This window comes from Triturus cristatus, chromosome 8, assembly GCF_964204655.1.
Source record: "Triturus cristatus chromosome 8, aTriCri1.1, whole genome shotgun sequence".
In the NCBI taxonomy this organism is placed as follows: Eukaryota; Metazoa; Chordata; class Amphibia; order Caudata; family Salamandridae; genus Triturus; species Triturus cristatus.
Window position 1 is genome coordinate 1,135,076,141 of NC_140591.1, and position 6,000 is coordinate 1,135,082,140.

Sequence of the window (6,000 nt, forward strand, 5' to 3'; positions counted from 1 at the left end):
TATGCCACCAAAGGACAACAAAGCTAGGGCGGCAAACGCTCATTTCACGGGGACAATGGACCAATTTGTGACTAAAGTTAATTGTGTCATTGATCAAGAAATAATGCTTCTGGAGCGCCGCGTCTCCCAGGATCTGGCAGCCGCCAGAAGGTCGTCCCTGGGTTACCTTGCTAATGTTCGGTCTCCAGTATGTCAAACTTTATCTCCCACAAGCACAGTTAGATCTGACACAGATCCATCAGCCCAGGAGCTGCCAGCTAGCGGAACGGTTGCTGACACTTTAGAAGAGGACCAGTCTTTGGTCCTGGACTCTTTGTTATTGTCTCCATGCCCACTGCCGTCTGCCCCTAGCACAGCCCCGGAGTGTAGCACCAGGCAGCTTCGGGAGCGTAACTTGGGGGCTATTCCCAAAACAACACAAGGGCGCCCGCCCAATACTGGCAGAAAGGGCAAACATCCTAAAAGCAAATATAAGGCGCCAAATCAAAAGGGAAAAATGAATAAAACCACTGATATTACTGAGCAACCCTCGCAGGGGGCCTCACTGGATGACCCTGTCCCCCAACCTATCCTCACATCAATAAGGTTAATGAGCCAGGAGGAGGGAGATGGGCAAAGCGTAGCGGCCAAGGGAGGGACCCCTGACCTTCTGCGCTTGCACGACATACGGGATTTAATTAGGTCCTCCCTTTGTCCTGTGCAGGACAGATTACTCAAAATCGAAGAACATTTAGCCAGGATCGAACGCATTCTAGGGGGTCTGTCCACTGCCTTAAGTTCTACTCTTAGGCCAGAGGTCCCTAATCCATCTGCCAACCCTAGAGCTAAGAAAATCTCGCTGGCCCCCAAACCTTTACCACCAGCCCAAACCGAAAGCCAACCCCTAATCACACCAAATGTCTCCATTAGAGCAGGCAACTCAAGGGAATCCATCTTGTCCAGCCAAACCGAATTAAAAGAGGCTGCTAGGCCTTTAACATCAGAGTCTACAACCATGGCTAATATTCCTAACTTGCCTCCTGAAACAGCTCCATATGTTGTAATCTTGGCAGGTGTGCCCGAATTGGAGAGCAATGTACCTGAGTCACCAGCAACCCTAAGGAATAGGGTTGTATATTGGCTCAACATAAACAGACCATTACCTCCGCATATCAGCGCCAAAATTCTTATGGTGCGACGGGTTCCATGGGTAGGCCACTTAGCTAAAAACATAAAGGGGGATTGCATCCTAATTAACTTCAGGGATACTAGAACAGTTGAGCATATTTGTAATTGGAGGTCGACCACCACAGGCTCAAGTATTTTAACTCTCCCTTTAACCTACTTTTACCCCCCTGGTCATTTTACAGAACCCTGGACAGTTGTACATGGAAAAGGGAGAGGCCCTCCACGGGGGAGTAGGCCTATACATCTGCCACCCTTAGACTTTATCCCTACAGCAAATCATTTCGGCAGTCTTGAAGCTGTAGATTGACTGGAGGATAGTAAAGTTACCCCAGCCTCTCCTCTGCTTTTCTCAGCAAGTTGTCCCCCAGAGCCCACTCTAGTGACTGAACACTTGGGGTCGAATTTATCAACCATGTCAACGAGTCCGACGAGGTCCATTATTAGTTCAGACCCCCTTCAAATTTATCCTCCAAATCCCTCAGCTCCCGGGGTACTCACACCTAGTCTTCTCAAGATTGTCTCTTGGAATATTGCTGGTTTACGCAACAAATTAGATCTCCCCGACTGGAACGCATTCATAGAAGAACACGATATATGTGTCTTCCAGGAAACCTGGAGTGCTGATCCAATATACAAATCAGGGTTCTGTTGCTTTTTTATGCCAGCTATTTCGTCAGGCCGTGGGCGCCCTTCTGGGGGCCTAATGGTTTGGATCAAGGCGGATCTCAACCTGATGGTCACCATTGACGGTCGCTCCACGCCTGATATAATGAGGCTTACTATCAAAGACACTCAGAACAGCCCACCCTGGGAACTTCTTAACGTTTATTCCCGTGGCACTCAAGGGGGTGCTAAGTCGCTCACCATTACAGCACTTTCAGAGATACTCTCTGCATGCACCCCGAATTCTTATCTTCTTGTCGCCGGTGATTTCAATTGTTCTTTTGAACCACTCGCCGCAGAAGATTTATTGGGTGCAAATGATGAGGACACTAGATGGAATATCCCCTCACTCTCCTTGAACCCCGTTAAAAGATGGACCCCTGCTGTAATCCAAATGAACGCCATAGCGTTGGAATTCGGTTTAAGAGCTGCCAATGGGCGCACCCCTTCTGATCTAGTGGGCGCTAACACTTTCAATAGAGTAGGCAGTCAAAGTAGAATAGATTACATCTTAATTGACAGGAGGGGATGGAAATTTGTTGTCGATATGGTTGTAATTCCATCAACATCCAGTGACCATAACCCCCTGTCCCTCACCATGCGTGAAGTCTGGCATAGACAGGCCACTTCCCCTCTACCAGGTATGCAGCTGTTGACCAAGCAGCTTGAGCCTTCTAACTGTGGTAGATCCCTTAAATGGTCTAAAATCGCTCTTAGCGATACTAAACTTTTTGAGTTGGAGAATATTCTCGCTGACTACACCACCAGGCTTTCCTCATTATCTGAGGACAACTCTAGCCGTACTAAAGTCTATGTGGATTCTATGAATGCAATTGGGGCATTGTTCATTGACCGCAGGAAAAAACCCAACCCCAGAGCTGAAAGAGAGAACGATTGGTTCAATAAAGACTGCAGAACTAAGAAAAATTGCCTAATTTCTGCAATCAAATCCAATAATCCTGCTGAGGTTAGGCAAGCGAGGTTGCTTTATAGGCAAGCCCTCGCATCTGCCAAAAAACTCTGGGAAGAACAGCGTTGGGTTTCACTGAAATTAGCGAGCCAAGCAAAAAATGGCGAGCTTTTTTGGTCCATTATGAGAAGATCATCCAACCGTGCCCAGGCGCAAATCCCTAACCACATCACGGATGGGGAATGGTTCAACCACTTTAAGAACTTGTACGCAGATCCTGAGGTTGTGGTAGACCAGCCCACCAGCCCTGGGTCTGTAGTTAAATCCCATGGCCATTCTTGTTCCCAAGTATCGAGGAGAAGGAGGTCCTAACTGCAATTGACAAGATTGTATCTGCCAAGGCACCAGGTCCTGACGGCATTCCGGGAGACCTTTTCAAAGCGAATCCAACAGGCTGGGCTGCGTTCTTTACTATTTATATCAACAGCCTATTGAGTGGATCCCCGGTGCCGGAGTCATGGAAGGGTGCAGAAGTAATCCCCATTTTTAAGAAGGGCTTAAGGGGAGACCCGGCGAATTATCGCCCAATCAGCTTAATCGATTCAGGTCAGAAGCTGGTCGGCAGGGTTCTTCTGGAGAGGATACATTCCTGGGTGGATGAGGAAGGGATTCTAACCAAGTTCCAGGCGGGTTTTAGGGCATGCACCAGCACCATTGACCAAGCTTTTAGGCTAATGCTTCTTTATTGGAAGACGGTTACCATCGGCAAGGGTGCTCTATACCTTGCGTTCATTGACCTTAAAACCGCCTTCGATTTGGTCCCCCGCGACCGTCTCTGGTTGATTCTGGAGGAGTTGGGCATCCCTTCCTACATTCTGAAACTCCTCATCCGAATGCACGAAGAGAACTTTGCCTGCATTAGATGGGGGTCACAGGGCCAGAAAACAAACAAAATCCCAGTGAATAGAGGGGTTCGACAAGGGTGTGTCATGGCGCCAACACTTTTTACGCTATTTGTGAATGGCGTGGTCTCTTTTCTGCTCGAAGTCGAAGCGGACGTTCCCGCTCTGGCGGGTGATAAAGTTCCAGCACTTTTTTTTGCAGACGACACCTTGCTAATATCAAAAACTCCGTCGGGTTTACAGAAGCTGTTACAGCGCTTCTCTCTGTTCTGCGAGCGAAGAGGCCTCGTCATCAATACCGCCAAGACTAAACTCCTCTATTTTAATCCCTCAAAATATTCTGGTTCCATTCTGACCCTAGAAGGGAAACCACTTGAGCGTGTCAGAGAGTTTGACTATCTGGGAATCAGAATCTCCGACAGGCTCAGATGGCAGCCTCATATAGATAAAATGGCACTTAATCTTAAAAGAGTAACTGGTGCTTTGGGAAAGGAATTTCGGGCCTCCACCTCTAAACCTATTTCCCCAGTACTAAACATCTATGCTGCAAAGGCTGTGGGTAGCGCACTCTATGGCGCCGAATTATGGGGCTATAGTTGTGTTGACTCACTGGTGACCAGCGAAAACAAGTTCTTTAGGGAACTTGTATCACTTCCCAGGGGCACCCCGACCAAACCACTCTTTAGCGATTTTGGCAGGCGTTCAATTAGGGATCTAGCCACCCTTCGCCCTCTGTTATATTGGGCGCGGCTGTGGCGTACCCCTGAGCTCTCTAACTATGCTGAAGGGCTCAGGGAGGTTATGAACCTGCAAGGTGCCCATAAAATTGAGTGGCTTGCAAACACAAAAAAACTCCTGATTGCAACCGGCCTTACAACTGACTGGTCAGCGGGGGAACCATTACCGAAGACCGAGGTTAAGCGAGCCTATTGGGCATGGGTGGATGCCTCGGAACAAAGAGATCCCAACATTGGAAGGCTCACAGAGGCTTTTTATCAACATAAGTCAACTATCCTCTTAGAACCATACCTTGACTTTATTACTAAGCCCAGGGACAGGTCACTTTTTTTTTATCCAGTTTAGGCTCGGGACGCTCCCATTACGCAACCATACTAGTAAGTGGAAACTCCCCCACAAGACCCTCCCTGACTGTCCATTCTGTCCTGGTGTCACTGAAAGCGTCTCCCACTTCTTCTTTGCATGCCCAGCCTATCTATCACCCAGGACGAAATGGCTTAAACCTGTCTGTTTACTTTTAGGAACAAGGGACCACATTGTCGCTATGCGAATCCTTAAAACCACCACCAATACCACCCTAGTTTGTGGAGTGGCCAAATTCCTAGGTTGGGCATGGCTAATCAGGCAAAAATCTAGCAGTTTTAATTAAAACTTTTATAATATTGTTTTTAATCCCCAAAGCTGCGAAATTTAATACATTTTTAGATATTTATTGTACATTTCAAATTGGATTTTTTACGACATGTTTTAAAAATAATGAATTTGTAATTGTTTTTATGTGCTTTGTGCTTTTATGACATCACGTGTCGAAATAAAGCTTTGTTGATTGATTGGTTGAGTGTGCTTGAAAAGGGGGTAGACCTCCTGATATCTTTTTGCCCTCACACACTCTTGCGAGTGTAAAGCATCATCATTGGGCGGTGCTCCTCATGGGGGTGGCGCTGCAGTCCCTCACGGGCCCTACAAGAGGGCTCTTTGTTGGAGATCTTTTAAGGAGGTGCTTGTGCATGTGGGTGTGTGGGCCAAGAGAGTGGGTGAAAGTGAAGTTAAAATTACCTCTCTGTACCTAGATAAGTTTAATAAAAGGTCCTTGAGGTAAATTAAAAAGATAATGGGGTTTGGAGGCTCTCCTTCAGACTAAATAAAGGGAGGGACTAGTGTGTTCCCACCTGCTCTCAAACCGTGAACAAAAGTGTATGGTGAACTAAGAGTGAGTGATGGTCGACATGTTTCACGCAAGCAATTGGTCCCTAATGGATCCCTGTGCGCTTCTTCAGGACTTTTTGCGTAAAGACAATGCTAGTGGGAGTTAGGGAAAGACACCCTATACTTCCACTTCACCTATCGTCGGGTAGGATGAGACGTCTCTGCGTCCGAGACACGTAATGTTTGTTGTCTCAAAAAACTGAACCCTCACCAAGAATACGGTATCCCGTTACCTGATTGGGTGACAGGTTCACGGGCGCCTCCACGAGGAAGACACGCTTCCTTCCTCGGCTGCCTGACGATACGCCGACGCGGCCTTCCGTGTTCTTGGGGAGGGTTCCGGTTTTTGAGACAACGGACAATATGTGTCTCGGACGCAGAGACGTCTCATCCTACCTGACGATAGGAGAAGTG